Here is a 26,152-nt window from a genome sequence, read left to right as displayed (position 1 = left end):
ACGTATTTGACAGAGAGACAGAGAGGGAAGGATGAGGGGCAGAGAGGGAGAGAGGCTTAAGCAGACTCTTCCAAGCCTGGAGCCTGAGCTGGTGCTCAATTTCATGACCCTGAGATCAGAGCCTTAGCCAAAACTCAGAGTTGGTTGCTTAACTGACTGTACCATCTAACTACCCCCATAGACATATTTTATTTATTTATTTATTTGTTTGTTTATTTTTATTTTTAAATCTATTTTTACTTTTTTATTGAAGTTCGATTTGCCAATATATAGCATAACACCCAGTGCTCATCCCATCAAGTGCCCTCCTCAGTGTCTGTCACCCAGATACCCCATCCTCCCACCCACCACCCCTTCCACTACCCTTTGTTTATTTCCCAGAGTTAGGAGTCTCTCATGTTTTGTCTCCCTCTCTAATTTTTTCCACTCATTTTCCCTCCTTTCCCTTATCATCCCTTTTACTCTTTTTTATATTCCCTATATGAGTGAAACCATATAAGGATTGTCCTTCTCTGGTTGACTTACTTCAGTCAGCATAATATCCTCCAGTGCCATCCACGTCGAAGCAAATGGTGGGTATCCATCCTTTCTGATGGCTGAGTAATATTCTATTGTATATATAGACCACATCTTCTTTATCCATTCATCTGTCGAAGGACACTGAGGCTCCTTCCACAGTTTGGCTGTTGTGGACATTGCTGCTATGAACATTGAGGTGCAAGTGTCCTGGCATTTCACTGCATCTGTGTCTTTGAGGTAAATCCCCAGCAGTGCAATTGCTGGGTCGTAGGGCAGCTCTATTTTTAACTCTTTGAGGAACCTCCATACAGTTTTCCAGAGTGGCTGTACCAGTTCACATTCCCACCAACAGTGCAAGAGGGTTCCCCTTTCTCCACATCCTCTCTAACATTTGTGGTTTCCTGACTTGTTAATTTTCCCCATTCTCACTGGTGTGAGGTGGTATCTCATCGTGGTTTTGATTTGTATTTCCCTGATGGCAAGTGATGCAGAACAGAAATTTCACCAAAGAAGACATACACATGGCCAACAAGCACATGAGAAACTGCTCCACAACACTTGCCACCAAAGAAATACAAATCAAAACCACAATGAGATACCCATGGACATATTTTAAAAGGAATAATCTTGAAAGCATGGTTCAAGCTTTTAACCAGAGCAGGTTAAATATAATGCATTTTATTTTAGGACTGAAGAAAAATGGAACTAGGAACCTATAGGATCTAAAATTGGCAGTGGGGATGCCTGGGTGGCTCAGAGGTTGAGCGTCTGCCTTTGGCTCAGGTCATGATCCCAGGGTCCTGGGAAAGCCTCACGAGGAGCTTGCTCCTCTCTCTGCCTATCTCTGCCTCTCTCTCTCTGTGTCTCTCAAGAATAAGTAAATAAAATCTTTAAAAATAAATAAAAATAAAATTGACAGTGGAGCCAAAACAAAATATCCATTTATAGGCTCTGCCTGGAGGTCTTCTCATAGATATTTCACATCGTATCAATCACAATATATTCATAAGTGAACTCTTTATTATTTTGATGAAATTTACTTTTCCTTTTATATCTACTATCATGGTAAATTAGTAAATAATCAGTTGTGAATCACTGATTATTGGGGAACTGATTTTCATAGATGAAGAAAAAGAAACATTCCACAGAAATCTCATTATTACCCTAATGGTCACTTTAGAAACTAAAGAATCTAAGGTAGAATTTTGTCACTTTACTACAATCTACTTCCAATGTCACTTACTTTTTATTGTCTATAAATTCACAAAAATGTCAGATATGTTGAAAGAATCCCTTCTTTACTGTATATGTCAGATAAATATATGAGCTAGGTCTGCCACCTTGAAACAGAAGTCTGTATAATCATGTTATGTTTTCCAACCATTTACGTACAACCCAAAGCATAACCCAATATAACTTAAGTTAAAAATTCAACATGCAGAGGCACCTGGGTGGCTCAGGGGTTGAATGTCTGCCTTTGGCTCAGGTTGTGATCCCAGGGTCTTGGGATCGAGTCCTGCATCAGGCTCCCCTTCAGGGAGCCTGCTTCTCCCTCTGCCTATGTCTCTGCCTCTCTCTGTGTGTCTCTCATGAAAAAAAAAATTTTTTTTAAAAAAGGAAAAATAAAATCTTAAAAGAGAAAATTCAACATGCACAGTTTTCCTTATTTTATGGTCTTCTGGGAAAACCTATATTCTAGAAAATTTTCTTTATGGGAAATCATGTTTTTCATGTTTTTTTAATTGACATTTTGATATAAAATTTCACCATCTTAGCATGGGGGAATATCTTAGGGAACTGAAAGTGAAATATTTTGTACAGGATACATACACTGGCTATCTTTATCCTTGCATACCTGGAATAATGATGACTATTAAAATCATTAAAATGCTGTGTAGTATTTCATGCTAATTTCCCATGTCTTAACCATCTTTCTTATCAACGCTTAATCATTGTTTGCCTTTCTCCAGTCCAAATGGGTACTTTTTCCAAAATGAAATCGGTGCTTTCCTGAATGTAAATGCAACTTTATAATAAGCCATAATGATTGACTCTTACTACAATGTGAGCAAAGAAAGTATATTAAGGGGATAAAAATCAGTTCTTATTGATCTTACTAAAAAATAGGTATTCCACCTGCTACTATATGGTGGAGTATAAATTGAAAGTACGTAAGTTTGGGAGGTGGACAAACCCGGATTTACCTCATCTTTTGGCTCCTCGTCATCAAAATCAACATTTTCCTTAATTTTTCTGAACTCAGTGTATAAACAGAAAATCATTAGTGTTTCAAAGTCAGTTATTTTTGTTCCAATTATTATTAGTTTTATTTTCTCCTGCAAAATAATATATCCCCAATTGACAACAATCTAAATTAATATATTTGTGCTCTATAAAGTTAATTTAATATTTATGTTTAACATTATATATATCACTGAGTTATGTTATATAGCAAATTACTTTAAGCAATTATCATACATCATATTGAACAATACAAATATTGTTTTTTGTTTTGCCCTAATTAATAATATGGAAATATGTATGTGATGTATTATTTTTGTGATATTTATTACATTGTATTTAAAATACAAATAAAATGACATAATTTTTTTTAGTGTTTGGAAAATTATATTTCCTCAGTCATACTACTTTTGATTGCTTTGTGATACTTCATATTTTAGTGAGGTGAGATTATGCAGTATAGCTCAAAGTGGATATTGTATGAGAAGCTTGGATTAAGATCATGTTTCCTCAAATATTTATTTGAAACTTCTGTCAAATCTTAATGTATCACACATTTATCAGGTGACTAAGTTTGGTTCTCAACACTTCATACCCTACCATTTCATCTATATTATTAACTTTTGTTTGTTTTATTTAACATTCAAGTAATTGGATTGAATTTTGAGAAAGGGGAAGGTTATCAAAATATTCAAACAGTCAAAGAAAAAAACTTTAAAACCCTGAATTAAATGTGAGTATTAATTTTAGATTTGAATAATTTAATACCATCACTATCAATTAAGAAAATTATTGTTGCAAGTAACATAAATCACATTTCGTCTGGAGTGAACAATAAGGACAATTTACCATCTCACATATCAAGAATTCTCAGCATTGGGTGACCCAAGGCAGTTAAGTCAGCAACTTAATATCATCAAAAATGCAGTTTCTTTGAATTTATTCACTTTTCCACTCCAAATGTGTGGCCTTGGCCTCAGGCTGGTATACCTCATCTCGGGGTGACTGTCACCATTCCAGCAGTAACATGAAAGAAGCAAAACCTTTTACCTCATGTAAAAGGACTCCTCTGTCCTAATTAAGAACATAAAATCTTTCTCAGAAACTCCCCAAGAGGCATTTCCTCGTATTACCCTGACCTCTAAACAAATCACTGACATGGAACCTGGAACTGTATGATTGGCTTAGACTGATAGGAATTTAAGTCTAAATCATGTGGGAGAGGTTGGGCACCTAAATAAAATTGAAGTGAGCCAAACATGGATGATATGGTGAATGACACCTGGATAGGCAATAGCCAGTCCCTACTACAACAAGCAAGGTAAATTTCTCCTAAACTGCCCTTTTGTTAAATCATACAATCTAAATTTTAATCAGACACCTCTGATGCTTGACTATTACCTAAAATATTTTAAGAAGTGGTCATCAAGGATCTATTGATATCTCCTACATGAAATAGCTTGGACTGCATGCTTCTCTCTAAATCTAGAAAATGAAGGACTGAGATATACAGTTGCAATAGGGCAAACTTAGGTTCCAAAGAAAGGCTTCAGGGCAAACAAAAGCAGGTAAGCACTTCCATTCCTTTATTTGATCACTTATTCTTTTGTTAATATTTAAGAAACTTCCCATTTACTATGTGCAGATAATGAACGAAGTGCTAGAGATAAAAACTAAAACAAAAAATGTGAATATGAAAACATCCTCAAAGTAATCATGACAGCTGAGTAAAAATCAAACAAATTATACACTGTGAGGAGTGTTATGGAAGAGGTATGAAAAAATGTGCTATGGAGACATATAGGAGAAGCATATAAACTCGAAGTAAGTTTCAGAGATTAAATAGAGCTCCCACCTGTCAGAAGAAGTGCTATCTGTGATGAACAAGGAAGTCTTAAAGCATGAATTGGCTAAGTGAAATGGCAAGAGAGACAGAGTTCTGGGTAAATAAACCCTGAATATAAAGGTGTGTGTGTGTGTGTGTGTGTGTGTGTGTGTGTGTGTGTGTGTGATGAGAGAAAGAGAAGGAAGGGAAGAGAGAGACTGGAGATTGATGAGCACAGGACCCTAGATGGTAAAAAAGTAGTGAGTAAAGAACATAAAGTGGGGAAATTGGGGCCAAATCACAAAGGGCCTTTTCTATCAGATCAAAGAGTTTGAAATAGGGCCTTGAAGGCATTAGAAAGTCATTAAAGGATTTTGAGTAGGATAATGACACAGTTCTATTTGGAATTGAAGGTTCATTCTGGCTCAAATGTGGAAGTTAAATTGTGGCAAGGAATAGATTAAAGACAGAGAGAATGATTAAGAGGCTGTTTTGAGTAGCATGGATGAGGAACTAGAATTGTCTGAACCTAGGTAGTGGCAGACAGTGAGGTTAGAAAGGAAGGGAAAATTTTGAAAGATATTTAAAGGTAATATTGCTCGGATTTGATGACAGAAGATTTTGTGTGGAAGTAATTCAAAATGAGGAATCAAGGGGGCTTGCTACATTTCTGACTTGGGAAAATTCCTCAGGGGTGCTGTCATTCATGAGATCAGGGTATCCAAGAAGAAGATGTTTGGTAAGTCATAAAAGATCTTCCATGCGCTCAGCACCACAATGTACCAGGCAGATTTACTTGCTTGACTTTATGTTTCCTCTCTATTTTCTATTTGGAATAAAATCATTTCTATATAGATCATCTGATATAATAATACCATGTTTGAAAGCATTGCTGAAATCTTCCCATCCCATCCTCAACGTGACTCTTGTCTCTATCACATCTCTTGCCCTGGTATATCATACACCACGGCTTAGTGGCACATGCTTATGTGGATGACCAGTCTGTGAGCTTCTTCTAGACATAATGCTTTCATATCCATGTTTGAAACTCCCCAATGCCTAGCGCCCTCAAATACTTGCACATAATAAGCACTCAATAAATGGCTTTTGAATTAAGCCAAAAAATAATATTCTTCATTGAATTCCTTTAAAATGAAAACAATAGATGCTTTTGGTCCCAGTGTTGAGTTGAAGGTAAGGTCATTTCTTGCCAGCAGGCTATGACTGACTTTAATTAAACATTTTATACCATTCATCTGCTGCTGGGTAACATGCCTTTTAAAACACAGGAAACATTAATCTGCAGATGAATAGTATAAAATCTTTTTACAATATTTTCCTCAGTTACAACGAGATTATATACTAACCACAATATTTCTGCTCCATTCTAGAATCATTGAAGAATGCATACTATCAATAGACACCTACAGTGAGGGTAATAATGTGCATATGGTGTGTTATAACATCCTTATGCTAGTTTCAAAAACTAAGAAAATAAAAAAAATAAAAAGTAGAGAATGTTATGACTTAAACAATACAAGCATGTGCATTAAGTCAGGTCTTTAAAGGACAGATTTCACATGTGGGAAACATAAGTGAGAGTATTATATGTTTCAGTGTGTGGTAACCCCTTATCCTCCTTCATTTGGTTGACCTGTATCATTGCACTGTGGGTGTCCAATAGTATTCTCTAGGTGGGGGTGATAGGAAGAAGGGAAGGCAGGCAATGTGTTAACCAGCCAGCAACCTGTACCAGAGCAAAGGAAATAGGGACGGTGTGGCTCTTACTATGACCTTTAGCGTAAGTACACATTGCTCAGGTTGATAGACTTGCACACCTATGTACAAGATTTAAGAGGTTGAAGATTTATATAGAAAAAGGCAGAAGTGCTAAGTAAGAAAACAAGTTTGAAATGGTTTTAGAGCTGGAGATTGTCGTCAGTTTATTTTCAGTCTTTCCTTTGGCAGAAGAGTATGGGTACCTTAGGGGTCAAATGTACTCTCTATTCTCACCTTTCTGTTGATGTTCATCTGGGAACAACTTTCTTGATCTCTATTTTAGTAGGTGAGTGGATATGTTTGTATTCTAGGATCTGGCCCTGATTAAAGTTTTTGGCTATAACTTTTTTTTTTGTCTATAATTTTAAGCCTGATGATGCTGGGGTTTTCCATATTGAAAGTACTGATGATCACAACACTAGGGATAACTGAGCCTTCTCTTTTCCTTAAAAGAGCCTTCTCTTGTCTTCCAAATGTTGTGAAATCACCGTTTGCAATCTCCTGAACTCTTCTCATTCTACAATATTTGGCCAAGGGACCTTATCTTTGTTCTCTCTATCCTTTTCTTTGATACTTAGATTTGCATATGAACTAAATACTTGATCTCTCTACTTGCAAATTTTTAAGAATCTTAACCTTAATTTTGTTTAACTCAATCTTTTATCTCTCCCCTCCACATCCAGTTGCAATCATACTTTTTCATCTCCCTCATCTAAATTTCCAAAATTTTAATATTTAACCTCCAAAATACACCTTAAATCCTTCCATTTCTTCATATCTGCATGGGCATCAGTCAAATCCAAATCACCATCATTTATCATCCGGACTATGTAGAAGAGCCTCCAACTGATCAAGCTTTCCCTTTCATGAAAACTACCCACCCACCCATTGTCCTCATGGCAACAAAAATGAAATTTTAAAATGGCACGTATCATGTCTCCACCCTTCTGTCTAAAATATTTTAACTTATTTACATATCTTTACATATGCAATGATATTAGTTCATTCACCCAGCACCATTCTTCTGCTTGCTCATTGAATATATATGATACAGGGCTTCTATCAGGTGTAGGGTTCTCCACGCTTTTTCCAGCTCACAGATTTTGAATATGCTTTTTTGCACATGCCATTTTTCTTTCCTTTTTGGAATGTTTTCCCTCCAATCTTTGCTGACTTTGCTTCATTCTTCACATTGCCTATGAGACACTATTTCCTCATGGACAAATTGTAGTGATCATGGAAAATTAATGACACTATCCAGAATTATTTCCTCTCAGAAAACTTATTTTACTTCATATAAATCATTGTAATATGATTATTTGTGTATTTATTTAATGTCAGTCTCTTCTGATAAGCTTTGAACTCAATAATGAGAGGGATGTCTTCTTCTACCTTAGAACTTTGAACAGTGCTTTGAACATCGTAGAAGACCAATAAACACTTGTTATTTGTATTTTTCTTTATATATTGCTGATTGGTAGAAATAAGTTTTTTTTTCCTCTCAGTTTAATGTTTAATCTCCATGTGTGCTCAGGACAGCATTGCAAATTACGCTGTAGGGTAGGTGTGACCCAGAAAAGCATTTTTAAAACTGTGAATCTATCAGGTTTGTGTTAATTATATAATAATCACTTTAAGTACTGGATTTCTGAGCAGACACAAGAGACTCCAACTGGTTTTACTCCCTGATCTCCTTTGTCAAGTTACAAATATCATCAACAAAGGAAAGGTATGCTTCAGAGATTTCAGGTACAAGTGGTCGTCTCACAACTGGGCCAGGTCAAAAAAGATGTCCATTGTCATCTGACCTTGAACCATCAGCAAAAAACCCATGTTTTGTTTGTGCTGTAGATCTCTATGGTGAGCTGCTTCTGTAGACGTGTATGGTTATTCTGTCTATGTCACCAGCTCTAACTGCTGAACTCCCTCCCCCCACCCGTAGACTCCATAAAAACCAGATACTAATAATAAATTTTACTATTACTACTAAACAATGTTGACAGACTAGAAATCATTTGTTCCATAGTTTCATGGTTTGGCCAAGAGTCAAGCATGCAATCAATCCAGGCCAGCTGACACACATACTTTGTAAGTGAGAATAGAACTTAGAACATGTATAATGTTTTATAAAATTCTTCTATACATTGGCACATTTAAATTTCACACTGATAAAAGGAAGGTACTATACTTTCTGTTATAATATAGAAGTGGATGTCAAATTCAAAAAAAATACGATTTACTCTGAATCAAATAGCAAACAGGAGCACAGGAAATCAAACATATATCTTCAGATGTTAAGTTCAAGTTGTTTTTCTGTTTCACTAAAACTGGCACCCACATCATCTACTTTCTTCAGATTTCTCTGAAATGGCTTTAAAATATTTGATAAAATAGCACAGTTGACTATTATCTACATTTACGACCCTATTCATTTTCCTCTTTTATCCCTAGTATCTGGTGACAATTTACCCTGTAAATTATCAAAATTTTGTTTATTCCACATTTCTTTCCTCTTTAAATAAAATGCAAATAGTTAATCTCAGGCCATCCATCAAGTCATGATCTGTACAGCTCCTCAAGACTTTATCTTTTTTTTATTATTATTATTCCTTGAAGAGCAACTTTGGGGAGTGGAAAGAGTATGAAGTTGCCTTATCTAATAATTTCCATCTCAGGGCAGCCCCGGTGGCGCAGCGGTTTGGCGCCGCCTGCAGCCTGGGATGTGATCCTGGAGACCTGGGATCGAGTCTCCCTGCATGGAGCCTGCTTCTCCCTCTGCCTGTGTCTCTGCCTCTCTCTCTCTCTGTCTCTCTCTCTCTCTCTGTCTCTATGAATAAGTAAATAACATATTAAAAAAAAATTTCCATCTCAGAGAATGCATTACCATATATACCATGTTGTGGGAACAAATTATCCAGATTTAGAAGGTCGTGTAAAAAAATACAGTGAGTGAGTGTATGTGTTTTCAATTATTTTATTGATTTCTATTACTATAGTCTTCTGCTACCAAACAGGCACTACTTTGCAAATCTTTACACTTAAATAGCTTCTAGTATGAGATCTTCATAAGTTATTCTCTGATTAATTATCTTCAAAGAATCAATACTGAATCTTTGCATCTAATTTAATTTAATTTGGCCATTATTAATTTTCCCTTCTTAGGGCTTAGCGAGATAGTAGAACATAAAGCTGTTTTGTTTGACCATTTGCTTTGAATAAAACATTAAATACCACCAACTAAAAGAAATAGCATAGGATTTAGAATTAGAAACCATGGATTTCAGTCATTCCTTTTATTTATTCATCCATTTATTTATTATCACCTTATATAATAGGTGCAAAAAGAACGGTCTGCTTGACAGAATTATATGAAGGAAGAAATGAGGTTATGAAAGCAGAATGTCTTTGGTTAAATTAAATTACACTGCTAACTTTTAGTTGCATTATTTTGTTACAAATATTTTTCTTCTTGAATAAAATACAGAATCTCCATTTTAAGATGGTAAACATGATAAAATACTCCATTTATCTCCTTCTGTCTGATAACCAATTGAAAAGATAGTAAAGAAATACATAAGCCTAATTATAAAGAGAATAGGAGAAATGACATCAATAAATGTGAGACTTGCACATATTTCTGGAAAGTATGTATCAAGTGGAGGGATGGTTAATGGGTGAAATACAGCAGCAGAAAAAAAGGTAGAAAAAGACTATTTTCCCCTTTGTCCATAATCAAGATGTTACCTGCCAAGAGTAGATAATTTAAAGACAGTGGAAATAATTTACACATTGAAAGAGAAGTAGGACCTAAAAGATCAGTAAATGAAAAAGTCTAGCCTAATCATCTTTCTCGCCATAATTTCTAACTTCTTAAGACTTACCCAGGAAATATCTTGGCATGTTCTTTTATAAAGAAATTGAATAAATCACCTTGGGATAACAAACGCAGATTTTGAGGATGTTAATGGCTCAGAATAAAGCCCTTTCATTTAGAAATTCCAAAGGCTATTCAACCAGTCTTATCTTCATACATTATCTCCTGATAGGTTCCCCTCTTGTTATTAAATATGAATAGGAGCCCAGAAATGACCAGGTATTTGAAAAATATCCTGCGTACCCATGAGGAAAATGATAGGAAAAAGTATTGACACCAGAAAAATATATATAATTCTGGAAACAGAAGGGAAAAATCCTCAAGAAGCTACAGAATTGGTTTATTTTCTTAAAATTATTGAAGTATAATTAATGTACAGTGCTATATTAGTTTCAGATGCACAATATAGTGATTCAACAGTTCTGTGCATTACTCGGTGTTCATCGTGATAAATGTTTCTCTATCCTCTTTATTTATTTTACCTATCTCCTCATCTACCTCCCCTCTGGCAACTACCACCTTGTTCTCTGTATTTAAGGGTCCATTTGTGTTTGTTTCTCTTTTTTCTTTATTTGTTCATTTGTTTTATTTCCTAAATTGCACATGTGGGTAAAATCATATGTTATTTGTTTTTCTCTGTATGACTTATTTCACTTAGTAATTATACCTTCTAGGTCTATCCACATTGAAGCAAATAGCAATTTCCCATTATTTTTATGGCTAAGTAATATTCCATTGCATATATTCATAGCATATATATGTGTATACATATATACATACACATGTGTATATATATATATATATATATATATATATATATATATACACCCTACATCTTTTTATACATTCACCCATGCCTCCATGGGTTGAATTCTTGGTTTCTTATTCTTCGTTTCTATTCTATTCTTGGGTTACTTCCATATCCTGGCAATTGTAAATAATACTGCAATTAACATAGGGGTACATATATCTTTTTGAATTAGTGTTTTTATTTTCTTTGGGTAAATACCCAATAGTGAAATTACTGGATAGTATGTTAATTCTATTTTTAATTCTTTGAGAAACTTCCATACTGTTTTCCATAGTAGCTGCACCAATTTGCATTCCCATCAACAGTGCATGAGAGCTCCCTGATGATTAGTGATGTGAAGAATCTTTTCATGCATCTGAGGACTAACCGAACGCCCTCTTTGGAAAAACGTCTATTCAGATCTTCTGCCCATTTTCAGTCAGATCATTTGGGGTTTTATGATGCTGAGTTATTTAAAAGATCTCTATATACTTTGGATATTAACCCCTTATCAGATATAACATTCGTCAATGTTTATAAATATTTTCTCCCATTCAATAAGTTGCCTTGTTGATGGTCTCCTTCTCTGTGCACATGCAAAAGAATGAAACTGGGCCACTTCCTTACACCATACACAAAGATACACTCAAAGGGGATTAAAGACCTAAATGTGAGACCTGAAATCATAAAACTAGAGAAAAACATAGGTAATAATTCCTTTGACACCAGTTGTGGAAACATTTTTCTAAATATGTCTCCTGAGCAAAGAAATAAAAGCATCTTTAAAAAGTATTTGCTGGGGATCCCTGGGTGGCGCAGCGGTTTGGCGCCTGCCTTTGGCCCAGGGCGCGATCCTGGAGATCTGGGATCGAATCCCACGTCGGGCTCCCGGTGCATGGAGCCTGCTTCTCCCTCTGCCTGTGTCTCTGCCTCTCTCTCTCTCTCACTATGTGCCTATCATAAATAAATAAAAAAATTAAACAAAAATAAAATTAAAAAAAAATAAAAAGTATTTGCTGTATGGTATGCAACAGACATTTATAACTATTTCAAGTCCATTTTAAGGATTTCTTTTAAAGATTTTATTTAATTTATTTATTCATTCATTCGTTCATTCATTCATTCATAAGAGACACAGACATCAAGGCAGAGACATAAGCAGAGGGAGAAGCAGGTTCCTCAGAGGGAGCCTGATGTGGGACTCGATCCTGGAACCCAGGATCACGCCCTGATCAGAAGGCAGACACTCAACCGCTGAGCCACCCAGGAGTCCCTTTTTTAAGGATTTTATTTATTTATTTTTGAGAGAGAGAGAGCAAGAGAGAGCAGAGCAGGAGGGAGGGGCAGAGAGAGAAGCAGGCTCCCCTTTCTAACAGGGAGCCAGATGCAGAACTCATTCCCAGACCCTAGGATCATGACTAGAACTGAAGGAAGATGCTTAACTGACTGAGCCACCCAGGCTCCCATCAAGTCTGCTTTTGAATAACACTATTTTACCTCACAGATACTGCAAATATCTTATAACTAAGTATTCTCAGTACCTCTAACCCAACCCTTACAGTGTTGCTGTCATTCATTTCACATATATATATAAATTATAATCAAATATATATACTACTACCTTGAATTAGTATTTATTACATTAAGAATAAGAAAAATAAAATATTTTGATTTGCCGGGACACCTGGATGGCCCAGCAGTTGAGAGTCTGCCTTTCGCCCAAGGCGTGATCCCAGGTCCTGGGATCAAGTCCCACATCCGGCTCCCTACATGGAGCCTGCTTCTCCCTCTACCTGTGTCTCTGCCTCTCTCTCTGTGTCTCTCATGAATAAATAAAAAAATCTTAAAAAAAAAAAGATTTTGACTTGCCTTCATTTATTCCTTTTCTAACACTCTTCCTTCATTTATGCAGATCCAAGTTTCTGACCTATCATTTTCTTTCTCTCTGAAGAACATCCAACATTTTTGGCAAGCCAGTTTTACTGGTGACAAGTTCACTAGGTTTTGTTTGAAAAAGTCTTAATCTGACCTTTAGTTTTGAAGGATAACTTGCTAGATTCAGAATACCAGGTGGGTAACCTTTTTTCTTCATTAACACTTTATATTTAATACTTAAAATACTTTACCCCATTCTGTTTGCTTGCATGGTTTCTAAATTCCAATGTAATTCTTTCCCCTGTTCTTCTGTAGTTCAAGTTCATCCCTACTTCCTGTCCCTCTACCCTCTACCGTGTCTTTCAAGACTTTCTTCTTGGCTTTGATTTTCTACAATTCAAACATGATATGCCTAGGTGTAGGTTTTGTTTTTGTTTAGTTTAGTTTTGTTTGTATTTTTGTAATTATCCTGTCTGATGTACTCTGAGCTTCCTGGATCTATAGTTAATGTTACCTACTAATTTTTGAAAATTCTCAGGCATTATTAGTTCAAACATTCTTTATATTCCTTTTTCTCTTTCTGATATTCTCTCTTTCTGGTCTTTCCACTGCATGTAGGTACACCTTTCATAATTGCCCAGAGTTCATGGATATTCTCTTCTGTGTTTTTTTTTTTTTTTCTTACATTTTTGTTTTGGAAGTTTCTATTGATATCTCTGTGGCAAGCTCAGTAATTCTTCTTTTGCCCAGTTTACTGATGAATCATCAAACATATTTTTTCTTAGCATTTGCTTTTAGTTTGGATGCCATTAGTTTATTATAAAAGAGAGACATGGAAATTATTTACATGATTAATAGTTTCACAACTTCACTGGAATGAGCAGCTTCACTTGATGCCATTTCAATAATGATTTGTTTCAGTCTGCATACTTTCTGTGGATGTCATCATCTCTAAATAAGAAATAATATTTGTCATCTAACACTACTCTGGTGCCTCCGTATTCTGGTTCTGGGAGAAGAACTTTCACACTAACTGGTTGGCTCTCTCCACCTTCTTCTTCAGAGCCCAATCCAAAGTCGCTTGAAATACTTTTCCTTGAGATTTTTCTGGAAGCATAATGCCTCCTGAGGTCACAGTTCTGTCTACGCCCTTCGCCTAAACCTCGGGCAGAGAGGGGAAGAAACTTTCCTAATGCTTGTCCTGCATGACTCCAGCTTGCCAAAGTTGGTTCTCTGCTCTCAAACTGCCACAGCCCACAGCAAAGAGACCCACAGTCTGCTGCTTAAGAACATTTCCTTTTTATTCTTAGAATTTTCATCCCTTTGCTTTTATGACTCATCTGTTTTTGCACGTCACCCACTTTTTCCATTAGAGTTCATAGCATTATTAATCATAGGTATTTCAAATTTCTGATCTGATCTAACATCCTTGCCTTAAATGAATCTGGTTCTGATGGTTACATTATCTCTTCAGACTGCTTTTTTGTTTTTGTGTTTTGGTTTGTTTTTTTTTTGTTTGTTTGTTTGTTTGTTTGCTTTTTTACCACATCTTGTATTTTTGTTGTTGTTGAAATCCAGGCATGATGTATTGGGAATAAGGAACTAAGGTTTTGTGAGGTTTTGTGTTTATCTGGTTAGGAGTTAGGTTATGTTTACTGTTTGCCTATAGGATAAGAGACTAAAATTTCCTCTAGTATTCTTTTAAAAAAAAAATATATATATATATATATATATATTTTTTTTTATTATTCATGAGAGATACACAGAGTGAGGCAGAGGGATAAGCAGAGGGATAAGCAGACTCTTCGCAGGGAACCTGATGCAGGACTCAATCCCAGGACCCCGGGATCATGACCTGAGGCAAAGGCTCAACCACTGAGCCACCCAGATGCCCCTCTAATATTCTTTTTTTGTCTCCCTATTGTCTTTTGCTTTTCCTAAAGACTGCTAAAATAGAGCCTGAGGGTTACAGTAATTTTAGCTGTAATCTCCTATTATTATATAGGAGCCTTATTGATGTGAAGAGCAAGTGGGGGTAAGCATTCTATATTCTGATTATTAGGTCTATAATCCTATAATCTGATGATTAGTGTTTTAGTAAGCTTGAGAAAATTTTCCTTTCTTGATATCAAAGGCTAGGGCAGGCTAGAATTCTCCTTTCTCCATGTTGGTTAGGCACCGGTTAAACCTTAGTTGGTTAGGCTCTGGTAAATAGTTTCTCTTGAGTACAGTCCTTATTAATGAGAACAGAGATCTTTAGCCTTATTTCGAAACAATTTCTTTTTCCCTCTCCCTGCTCCCTTTTCTTCTTCACAGTAAGAAACAGGTAGGACTCCTAGAAGTAAAACTCAAAAAAGTGTGGAGGCTCCCCAAATTAGTCTACTCTTGATCTAAGCCTTCAACAATTTGTCAATTACAATGTAATATGTTGCTGATGATATTGGCTTTGGCTTTGGGCTTCTGCTCCTGGGCTTTTTTCCTCAATAAACTGTGATTCTCTGCATCTGACTGTCTCTCCAGTTTCCAGGACAGACATTTACCCTATGAGCTCAATTCTCTGACCTAAGAAGAGTTGTTGATTTTCAATTTGTTCACATTTTTTCTAGGTGTGAGGAGAGGAGCAATGACTTTTAAGTTCTGTCCATGTTGTACTAAAAACTAGAGCTTCAAGGATTGCATCTTAATTTTAAAACCTCTGCCCACAGCAATTATTTATTGCACTTCATTGTTGCAGACCTTTTGACAAAGTCAAAATAAGGATCTGGAACATTGGAAAATAAAGCAATATAAGATTAAGAAAGAAAGAAGCAAAAGATAACCACTTCCTGGCTGATTGAATATTAAACCCTCTGTATATAGTAGTAAATTCATAGAGAGGTCTTAATTTACCTACTTTACTCAAACAATAGTCATTTTTTCCTATCTTCCATTAGTTTCTTCCTGCAATATGAGTTCTTTTGTGGCCTTTATTTATAGTCATGTTGCCTGCTGTTCTCTTTATGGGCCAATTTACATCTTTTGGGAGTAGACAGGGAGGATTTCAGAATGATTTAGGAACCAGCTGGATACAGTAACTTGCCATGTTTTTTCTCTGCCTATGAAGAGAACATCTGCTAGATATGCTGAGATGGAGTGTGCTTTTGTCTTCAGATTGAATCAGAAGTCTTTCTGTATTTCTATTCTAAAAAGAAAATGTTGCAATGGTACCATTAAGAAAAAATAAAAAACAAACAACCTGTAAGTAACAATTTGCTAAGACACTATGGCAGAGTTCTGTTCTATTTTAGAGTCTTGAATGGAATATATAGTTACTGCACAAAGAGTATGGAACAAAGTGAGCTGAGTCCATGCCTGCTATGGCCTTATTTAGGTTGTTAAATCTCCTGCTAAGAAAACACAGGAAATATTAATAATCTGACCGGAACTGTCAAGGTTCACATGGCGTTCTTATGCCAAGCAGGCTTAGTGATACTTTAAGAAAAATAATCCTAAACAAGCAGGAAAGAAATATGACCATAAAATTGTTACCATTTTAAGTTCATTCTTTGAAAAATAGTATACCCATTAGCAGCTAAGATAATAATTCCCAACCTTTTTGGTTATAGTATATTATTGATAAATGACTACCACTAACTTTCAATTCTGCCAAATAGTATATAAGAAATGGGCACAATTTTTTAAATACATAACTATGACACATATAGAATTCTTATTTTACACATTTAAAAATAGATCTTGATTGAACTTATTAGCCTTTGGTAACTACCATTACATTACTTCTATAGACTCCTTCCCCCTACACCATCAGGTGTCAGTACCACAAATAGTCAAACATTCCCGATATTAAAGATATTCTGTTGATGATAATAACCATCATGTATTTTATTTTAGAGAGAAAAAGCCCAAGCATGCAGAGAAGGGCAAAAGGGGAGGAAGAGGGAGTTATGTGACTCAGACTCAGAACGGAGCATGGAGCACGATGCAAGGCTCGACCCTAGGACCCTGAGAATATGACCTGAGTAGAATCCAAGAATCACATACTTAAATGACTGAGCCACCTGGGTGCCCCTATAATCAACATTTGTACTTTTAATTCTCTGGTTATTTTCTGGTAGTACTCTACAGGCTTCCAGTTATGGAATGAAGAAGTCACAAGAATAGTAGGCACAGCATTAGGAATACAGTCAATGATACTGTAATAGTGATACAACGGAACAAATGATAGCTACACTTGCAGTGAACATGGTGTAATGTATAAGCTTGTCAAATCTCTAAATTGTACATCTAAAACACAATGTAACATGTGTCAACTATACTCAAAAATAATAAAATGGGAATTATAAAATATATATATAAATTACTTGTTGTCTAATGCATGTAAGTATTCATCCATTCAAGTGTCAAAATAATAAAATTATATACAAATCAATTATATGCACTAACTCAATTTTTACTTCATCTTTCCTACCTATCCTTAGTTCAGGCTCCCCTCATTCCTTCTCTGATTTACTGAAATAATCTTCTAACTAATCTTTCCAAAACCACTCTTGCCCCCTTTGATCGCTTATCCATTTAACATAATGACTAACCTTTTCCAAAAACATATTTGAACTTAGTGCCATCTGCTTAGAACACACATTGTCTTTCCATCTCTTTTCTGATAAAGACCTAAAGGGCTCACCATTGCTCATTTTTTTCCTCAGCTGTCGGTCCTCAGTATCACCAAGCTTTTTTACTCTTCCTACACATTAAGCTCACACTACCAGAGGGTACTTTTCTGCCTGTTTCCATCGTATGGAACCCTCTTTTCTCACCAGTTTTTCCTTAGTTAACACCTACATATCCTCTAAGGGAGCATTTCTTGTTTCACTTCCTCCCCCTCAGCATCAGGTCAGATCTCCTACGAGACACTGTCAACTCATACCTCTTCTTCACTCAATTTACCACTATTGCCCATCACATCCTGACAAGAACATGCAAGAAACAGATGAATCTGAGTCTTGCCAGACATGTAATTGAGGAAGTCATGCATGTGCTGGAGATAATGTACTCCTGGTACGTTTTTATGTATGAGTGGACATGCACAGGCAGACATGAATTGGGAAAGGGAAAGAGAGATTGAGAGAAAGAGAAATGGAGAACTGACACCTTTCTAATTGATGACACATTTTCAAGAACTCAAAATATATATTAATGTTTGCATCAAAATGCAGATGGTGTTTATCATTGTAGTAACATGAGATATAACACATTGATTATTCATATTGTTTTATATTTGCTTTAAAAGTTAACACAGTTAATCCTCATTATTTTCAGATTCTATATTTGCAAATTCATATACATGCTAAAACTTCTTTGTAACTCCCAAATCAAAACTCACTGCACTTTCATGTCATTTCTGAACATGTGCAGAGCTATCAAAAAAATGAGTCACCTAACATGCCCATTCTTGCCTGAAGTCCAACAAGAGAAAGACTCTGCCAGCTTGTTTTAGCTCTCATTCAGAAATGACCAGAAGAAGACAATAGGAGGCAGTACAGTACAAGAAACTCTTACTCTGAGGTCAGCTGAAGGGGTTTGAATCTCTACTCTGGGACTTGTGAGTTGGGTCGCCTCAGACAAGTAACTTAACACTGCTGAGTCCACTTTTCTCTTTTGTCAAACAAAGAAAATAATATCTACCAGAATGTGTTGATGATTTGTTATGATTTAATCATTTAAATATTCACTAATTTAATGTTGTTGGCAACTTTCTAGAACAAAACTAATATAAATGATAATCGTATATTAAAAATGAAATGTAAATTAAAATTCATAAACCTTTGAAACAAGAATTCCATAGATCACAAACTGAAAGTTAATGGTCTTAAACAAAGTCCTTAATTTAAAATCAGAAATTTATACCCATGGAGATTAAAACAATGCTCTAAAGTAATAGCTATTCCCGGAGATAAATATATGTAGAACTCAGATATGTTGGTTCTTTCAGAGTACTAAACGTTTCACAAAATTATACAGATTCTATTTCTCCATATCTCTGTCTCTCTCTCTCTCTCTCTCTTTTTTTTTTTTTTTTTATAAAATGACGTCTGAAGTAAAAGTTGAATAAAGAGAGAAAGGACGTTAAAATGTCAGACCTAATATTTGATGGAAAGCTGTCTGTGGTAGTGGTTTCTTATCCTCTCAAAGTCCTCATACAAAATGGATATTTAGAATCTACCCTGAAAGGTTATTGTTGTGAAGGTCAAATAAAAGGATGATTTTATAATTTAACCCACATTTCTAAATAGTAATGGAAAAAGTCTGAGAATAATGAATATGCTGTCTATGACCCTGTTTTAAAAAAACAACCCAGGAAAAATGTTGGATTTGAACAAAATTTCAAATCTTGCAACTCGATTTGCAATATTATCAGACCTGGCAAGATTTTCTCATAAAGAAAGGGATATTATGGGCCAAAATAGTAAATTTTAATGTATAGCTATTTTTCTTTGCTTTTAATAAGCTCCCTTCAACTAGAAAGTTAATGTTCATTCACTTTCTTCCTCAGTTTTAGAAGTTATAAAGAAAACAATCTTCTAGTAAAAAGTTAAATCACATTTGATCAATTCCCCTCTATTGTGGGGCTTGACATAAGAAATCTTCCAGCACAGATTGTTACTTACTGTCTCCAAACCTATTATCTTTAGCAAAGTACATGGCTACCTACAATAAAGATCATGTTTCCCAGGCTCCTTTGCAGCTAGTTGTAGCCTCGTATTAAAATTCTGGCCACTGGTTTTGAGCAGAGGTATTATGCGGCATTTTCTCAGAGATCTCCAAAAGAAAGAGAGAAAGAGAGGGAATGAGGGAGGGAGGGAGGGAGGGAGGGAGGGAGGAAGGAAGGAAGGAAGGAAGGAAGGAAGGAAGGAAGGAAGAAAGGAAGGAAGAAAGGTAGAAGGGAGGGAGGGAGAAAGGAAAGCCAAGGCAAGGCAAGGCAAACTGTTGAAAGCTGATGCAGGTTATTCACCCCTTATCCTCTCCTTCGGCTAACCTCCTTGAAAGTGGAATATGGAGACATGATCAGCTCTATGGCCATTCAAACAGTGTGATTACATAGGATCAGATGCTTAGAAGGGCCCACACTTGATTAATTGCCCTGCTGTAGCCCTTATAAAATCTTTAATTGTGCCTTCGAGCTTATGTTTTGCAAGTGAAATCCTGTGGGACAATGAAGGATGTGTTTGAGAAGAGGAGGTGTATGGAATATACGTTTCAGATGTTCACAAGTTCCTCATATATAGTATTCTCAATGCCCTGTGATGTAAAAATTTCAGTGGATGATGTGGAGGAGTTCAATGAGATGAAAATGAGTACAAGGTGAACACGGTACATGTTTAAGTTAAGTAGTAGAGCGTGCTGTCAGCTGTGAAAGACCATATTTGTATTTGAAGAACTTGCTTCAAATTTAGGAAGAAGACAGTAGTATCCTATGAAGCATGAAGAACCAGAGAACCCTTTCCTATCCTTTCTTACTGTGTCACTTCCCTGAGTTACCCAAACACTCCAGCTGAAAACAATGATTTGGAAGGAAAAAGAGAAAGTAAGGTAATCTTTATTACTTTCTCCTTTCAGTTTTCCCCTCATTTATCAGTAAGATAAAGGGTAGTACAGGGCTTTGGTAGATTATGCACATATAAAAAATGAAACAAAAACATCTGAGTTAATTTTGTGTAATAGTTCCACCACTCCAGATGTATGATGTGTGAAATATGAATTGTGCCTTTTGGTGACTACATATATATGACTCAAATGCTTTTATATTTGCATCTACAACTAGCACTACATAATATAAAAGTGACTGGTAAAATTCAAGTTAATAATTTAAATATTTTACTTGACTTTATTTAGAAGAACATTAAAAGCAAATAAAAACATACCTTAACAAGTGGCTTTATAGTTTAGTACCTTCCACTGCATTATTTTCCTGGTTTTTAAAAAAGGAACCCCATTTTTTAATTTTGCGCTGTGCCTCAGAAATTACATGGCTGGCTCCATGTGGAGGTGATGGTAGAAATCATTCTCATTCCATGACATTGGGGGCCAAACACTGGCAGTGGCAGAAGGAAAGCTGGAAGTAGGCTGGGTTCCATATGACTGCCAAGAATTATAAACCAGCCATGAGCTGTTCACATCCAGATTTCCCAGAATGAGAAATAAACTTCTATCATGTTTAACCAACCATTTAGGGGAGGTTCTGTTATTCTGTAACTCATACCAGCACTGAATTGAAGAAAAGGAGTTTTCAAAGGAGCATATTTATCATATATTTTATATTATAGACACTATGCTATGGTTTGGACAAAAAAAGATTTTCCTTAGAAGAAAAATGGTCACAGAGATAAACGGCCAGGATCATAACGGGATTTAAGTGACTGATTCACTATCCTGAATCTGTGCACATTCTGTTGTAGGTTCATTTACTTTTACAAAATGTGAATGGCCACAGACAAAATAAGCTACTTGGATGTAGATCCTCAAATTAGAGTAAATCACTATTGTCTTTTTTACATCAGAGACATCTATTTTCCAATGGTATTATTTGAATATATTCATAACACAGGAAAAACCAGTACAAAAATAAGGGGACATCTAAGGTATTGTACTAGTGCTGAAAAGAAAATCTTTTAGTGAGAAACAGACAGGAAAATATCTAGTGATACTTGCAAAACAGAATGAAATACTTGTTAGTTTGGTAATACAAGGACATGCTACAGGAATTACTGCTTACCAGGAAGGCAAACACAGAAATTATGTGGGTCAGTGGCATTAGAGCTGCTTATTCGGGGATTAATGAGCTCTTATAGGAAGAGAAAACGAACAGAATTTCCAGACTAAGTAACACAAGCAATAAAATGATGTACAGATAGGATGTTCATCAACCAGAGAAAGTCTGGTCATATTTATACAAGTGTACTTGTTCTGACTTAGGTATTTAATTTTTTTCCTAAGAATTCAAGATAGATTACTAGCTCAGGATATGAAGTAGGGGTATTTGGAGACTGGTACATTTAGACAAGATTAAATGCCTGGATGGGAATGGCATTTAAAATAGTTAGCTGAGGGCAGCCCCGGTGGCTCAACAGTTTAGCGCCGCCTTCAGCCCAGGGTGTGATCCTAGGGACCTGGGATCAAGTCCCATGTCGGGCTCCTTGCATGGAGCCTGCTTCTCCCTTTGCCTGTGTCTCTGCCTCTCTCTCTCTCCGTGTCTCTCATGAATAAATAAATAAAATCTTTAAAGAAAGATAAATAAAATAAAATAAAATAAAATAAAATAAAATATTAAAATATTTAGCTGAGTATTTGGGATATTCTTTTTTTTCACAAGGAAATGGTCTTTCATTAAAATACAGCAAAATGGCACCACAGAATGAAGTGAGAGGTACTGTGGAAGCATATTCCCTTGATCATTTAAAGAAAGAAATGCCATGATCCAATAACACTTAGGGATATAGCTCTCAGACATTGCTGAAGATAGATTAAAGCAAAATGGGAATGAGTTAGACCAATTAGGTTTGTATATTCAATAACCTAGATCAAAAGATAATGGGGTTGGCTTGGAACAGTGCTATGGAAAGGATATTGAGGACATTTAAAGTAACAATAAATTTCAGAATTTGAGTTTAGGGAAATAAATACATTCATGTATTGATTGCTGTATCCTCTCTCCTGGAAACCTATTGTAAATACAGCTAGATACTGAGTGATCAAAATTGTTCTCTAGGGGAGCCTGGGTGGCTCAGTCAATGATCCTAGGGTCCTGAGAGCAAGCCCCGCATCCAGCTCCCTGCTTAGTGGGGTGCCTGCTTCTCTTTGTCCTCCCGCTTTGTGCTGTCTCTCACTATCCCTGTCTCTCTCTCTCAAATAAATAAATAAAATATTTAAAATACATAAATCTATTTAAGTATAAATCTATAAAATTAAAAAAAAGTTCTTTAAAGAAATAAAGTAATAGGAAATAAATAAATAAATAAATAAATAAATAAATAAATAAATAAAATATAACAAGCACTTCAGTTCTTTAATACCAATTTCTTTCTTCCTAGGATAATTCTTCATAAATGTTATGTTTCCAGTGAAAAGTGGACTAGGCCAAATGAAATATAGGTACATAAGTCAGGACTTTTCTATTAAGCTAAAGATAATAATGTTTGTGTTCCATAAATCAATCACAATGTGAATCAAACTGCTTCTAAAAAAATTAATGGCTAGCCTCAATATTCACTTTTGCAATATTGTGGTGGAGAGGTCACAGATTGGCATTCGTTGAGTTCCCACTATGTGCCAGAACTGTTTGTGCTTTATATTCATTTTTTCTTTTACCCTCACAAAAGCACTGTGAGGGTAAATACTACCATCATTGTATAGACAGAAAACAATATAGCTCAGTGAAATGGGGTCAGTAGCCCAAGGTCACATAACTAGGAAATACATTTAAATCTAAGTCTGTCTGTTACAGTAGAAAGAGGAGCTGTGGAAGCACACTGCCATCCAGGCAGAGCGAGCAGCATTAATCATCTGTGGAAGAGCTTGTGAAGTCTTAAATGGATCAAGTTTGTGAAGAATAAAAAGGTCTTGCTATTTCATCTAAAACTTTAATCAAGTTTCAATATGCACTACCGACCCTAGCAACCAGTGAGTTCCACATGAAGCCAATGGAAAAAGAGATCATGAAGACAGATGGAGCCTTTGGATCCATGCACGATTATTGCCTTATGTTCTTTTATATGATCCCTGTAAAAATAGGTCAGCTTAGCTGTCTTACTCAGATGAAAATGTAATAAATGTTTACACAATTCATCACTTAAAGAATCTAAATTTAATTTCCTACTTGGACTCCTGTCTTTAATAAAAATATGGAAGAAACAGCCTGTGTTATTTACCTCTTGAGAATGACAAGTTATAAAGTGGGATCTTTGAGATAGTAAGCATAGATGTTTCCATAGTTCTTTGTTCAAATCACTGCAGCTGTCACAGTCATCAGTATAGATTGATTTGACTACATGATCGATCATGCCTATTTATCAACCAGCTTCATTAGAAAAGGTCATCAAAATCATTCAGTCTGTCAATGTAGTGGCTAGATATAGAAACATTCTTATTATCACATCTCATTAAAATGACATTTAATTGACCTTTAAAGGGATAGCAAGTTTTGAAGATTAGCAGCTAGAGTTCCAACTTTTTTTTTTTAACATAAAAGAAAGCATCAGGGATTTCACAGTGAATCTTAATATACTTAAAGCATCATATATTAACAAGTTAATGATGAATTTTGAGGGCTTCATACCTTTCAGAGGCCTTTAGACCTATCTCCTTCTAAATGAAACTTCAATGTTTAAGTTGTAGTCTTTTTCTTTAACTTTTATCTCTAAAAGCCATCTTTGGATATTAAGATATTTATATTCAAATGTAACTTATTTGTTAAAAGTCTCGCCTTTGAAAGAGTTGAGCACAGAGTGCATTGGTAATGAGTCATTTCATAAAAAGGTAGAAAGAGCATTTAGAGCTTACATAGAATAGAAATAAAGGAGTAACATAAAGGATCTCTGAAATAATGTTAATAACAGGATTTGCCTATTTCATAATTCTTACTGGAGATTCTTTGCCTTCTTGTAATGGAAGAATACAAATCCTTGTAGTATTTATTTCATTTCATTTCATTTCATTTTGTTTTGTTTTAACAAAGATAATGTCTTAGAAGTATAGGAGAATTTAACTCTGGGAAACGAACTAGGGGTGGTGGAAGGGGAGGAGTGTGGGGGGTGGGGGTGACTGCGTGGTGGGCACTGAGGTGGGCATTTGATGGGATGAGCACTGGGTGTTATTCTGTATGTTGGCAAATTGAACACCAAAACAAATAAATTTATTATCAAAAAAAAGAAGTATAAGAGAATTGACAATTTTGTGTACAAAATGTGATTATAAGTGAGTATTCCTGAAGGAATCAGCTTTCCTTGTGCTTAAACACCTTTTGAGTAGAGTAAATAAACATATTAACAGTTAATTGCATGTGTATGTTTTATGCATTAGCAGAGATTCACTTAAAAAGGGAGAAGAGTATAATGATAGTTACATAATGGACATGAAAGAGAAAAACACAAAAACTGTTCTTGGAGTTAGATACTAAATCATTGCAATTGAAGAGGGAATAGGCAAAATGCCAATCTCCTAGTCTTTCCCAGAAAGGGGTCTGACTGCCTACTTTACAAGATACTGATTGTAACTTTGTGTGTCACTTGTTCTATTTGGGGGACTTTCTGACTCTCTTTAAAGGCAATGGTTTCCTCAAATGTTTTGTGACACATTTTTGTCCACAAATCCCATTCATCATTTTGTCATGTGGATTATTGGACCTTCTGATACCTACTGAGGAAAGAAAAGATTTCTTGCACAGTGCTTCCAAAGTGTTCCACTGCATCTGGTCTCAGTAGCTTCGTAGGACACTGCTTTTCTTCTCTAGCATCCACATTTGAATGTGAACTTTCGGTTTTAGCCTAGCAGCCTGTTTAGCCAGTTTTCCAGAGATAGGGGCAGAAGGATGGCAGAGAGCCCTAGTTGGTCCAAGTACCACTCCTAAACTCATTTGAAGAGTGCCCTAGGGTCCCCTTCTTGTGTCTTCTCATGGCAAAATTAGAGCTCCCAAGAATCACTCCTACCTCTTCCAACCTGCACCATAGTCTTCACTATTTGTAATTGTGTTGTCTTATCTGGGTTTTATTGACCTGCAGATCATATTATCTCTCTGCCTCTGTGTGTCTCTCTCAGTCTCTTATTCCTTCTCAGGAATTACTCATACTATCTATGAATAGAGAGCTCTTTCATTTATTCCAGAAAAGTCTTCTTTGAGAAGGTCTTTTATATCATTTATTATGCTTTTAAGTAGAAATGAGTATTGGTATTGATGCACTTATGTTCAGATCATTATCTCTAGGTCATTTTAAAATAATAATTGTGAAGGCTATTCAAAGTCTTTTGTAGTACCAGGGTCTCATAATTCTATTCTCATCCACATTTGGTTTTGTTTAATCTTAACTCTCTTTCCAGATCTTCTTAAATATATTTTAAAGCCAACAAATAGTTAAGGAGAATAATCAAGTCCAAAACATCTTCCAGTGTTCTTTTTCATATCTTCATATGACGTTTTTCATAACACCGTTTTACCTGGTGAGGGAAAATATTATTTTTAATACATTTAATTATAATATAA

The 26,152-nt window shown here is 35.6% G+C and overlaps 2 long non-coding RNA genes across 10 annotated transcripts in view; one reads left to right on the top strand and one right to left on the bottom strand.

Moving 5' to 3' along the window:
* Positions 1-26,152, bottom strand: part of LOC140611694 (uncharacterized) — a 754,568-nt gene that overhangs the window by 93,002 nt on the left and 635,414 nt on the right. For 3 of the 4 annotated variants that reach the window (XR_012012832.1, XR_012012833.1, XR_012012834.1), the window contains one exon: positions 24,050-26,106. The exons of the other annotated variant lie outside the window; for it this stretch is intronic. This is a non-coding gene — a long non-coding RNA (uncharacterized lncRNA). Of the gene's footprint in view, positions 1-24,049; positions 26,107-26,152 lie in introns of those variants that run through there. 4 annotated transcript variants of the gene reach the window in all.
* The window catches only part of LOC140611693 (uncharacterized), a 97,166-nt gene that overhangs the window by 26,459 nt on the left and 44,555 nt on the right, over positions 1-26,152 (top strand). The window contains exon 4 of one of the 6 annotated variants that reach the window (XR_012012830.1): positions 23,402-23,816. The exons of 2 other annotated variants lie outside the window; for them this stretch is intronic. This is a non-coding gene — a long non-coding RNA (uncharacterized lncRNA). Of the gene's footprint in view, positions 1-16,794; positions 18,071-23,401; positions 23,817-26,152 lie in introns of those variants that run through there. 3 more of the 6 variants (XR_012012831.1, XR_012012826.1, XR_012012828.1) reach the window with 3 other exon arrangements.

The sequence above is a fragment of the Canis lupus genome, chromosome 20 (genome assembly GCF_048164855.1).
Source record: "Canis lupus baileyi chromosome 20, mCanLup2.hap1, whole genome shotgun sequence".
NCBI classification, from domain to species: domain Eukaryota; kingdom Metazoa; phylum Chordata; class Mammalia; order Carnivora; family Canidae; genus Canis; species Canis lupus.
Note: the sequence above shows the minus strand (reverse complement) of the source record. Positions and strands in the feature narration are given on the sequence as shown.